Source organism: Colobus angolensis, unplaced genomic scaffold (genome assembly GCF_000951035.1).
Source record: "Colobus angolensis palliatus isolate OR3802 unplaced genomic scaffold, Cang.pa_1.0 Scaffold303, whole genome shotgun sequence".
NCBI classification, from domain to species: domain Eukaryota; kingdom Metazoa; phylum Chordata; class Mammalia; order Primates; family Cercopithecidae; genus Colobus; species Colobus angolensis.
Window position 1 is genome coordinate 1238517 of NW_012116300.1, and position 448 is coordinate 1238964.

The window sequence follows — 448 nt, forward strand, 5'->3', positions numbered from 1 at the left end:
CCAGGGCTAACTTCCACCTGCAACCGCTGCTCCCGCCCGCGGGAGGCGCCTCGCACGGCCTCCAACCCCCTCCATCCCCTCCATCCCCTCCACCCACTCCCTGTGGGTCCCTGCGGAAGCCGCCTGCAGGTTCTGCACACCGGCCTGTCCTGTCCTTTCCCCATCCTGCACACACCTCAGCTCCACGACACTCTTCCCGAGAGGAACTCTGCTCACAAAGCCCAAGGACCAGACAGAATGGCCCTTCCTCCCCTCACCCACCTGAGCCACCCCAGAAAGCCCTGAGCAGAGGCCAGGCCACCCCGCCCTCTGCCGTATATGAACCACCTGGCCCCACATCTTCCGTGTGTCCCAAGTTCCTCACCTCACACCTCACCACCACAGCTTTAATTATTGTAAACCCCACATCTTTTTTTTCTTTTTTCTTCTTGATCTTTTTTTTTTTTTT

General features: G+C 58.5%; 1 protein-coding gene across 1 annotated transcript in view; it reads left to right on the forward strand.

Moving 5' to 3' along the window:
* PRSS27 (protease, serine 27) overlaps positions 1–448 on the forward strand; it is an 8792-nt gene that overhangs the window by 4903 nt on the left and 3441 nt on the right. The gene's annotated exons all lie outside the window — the stretch shown is intronic.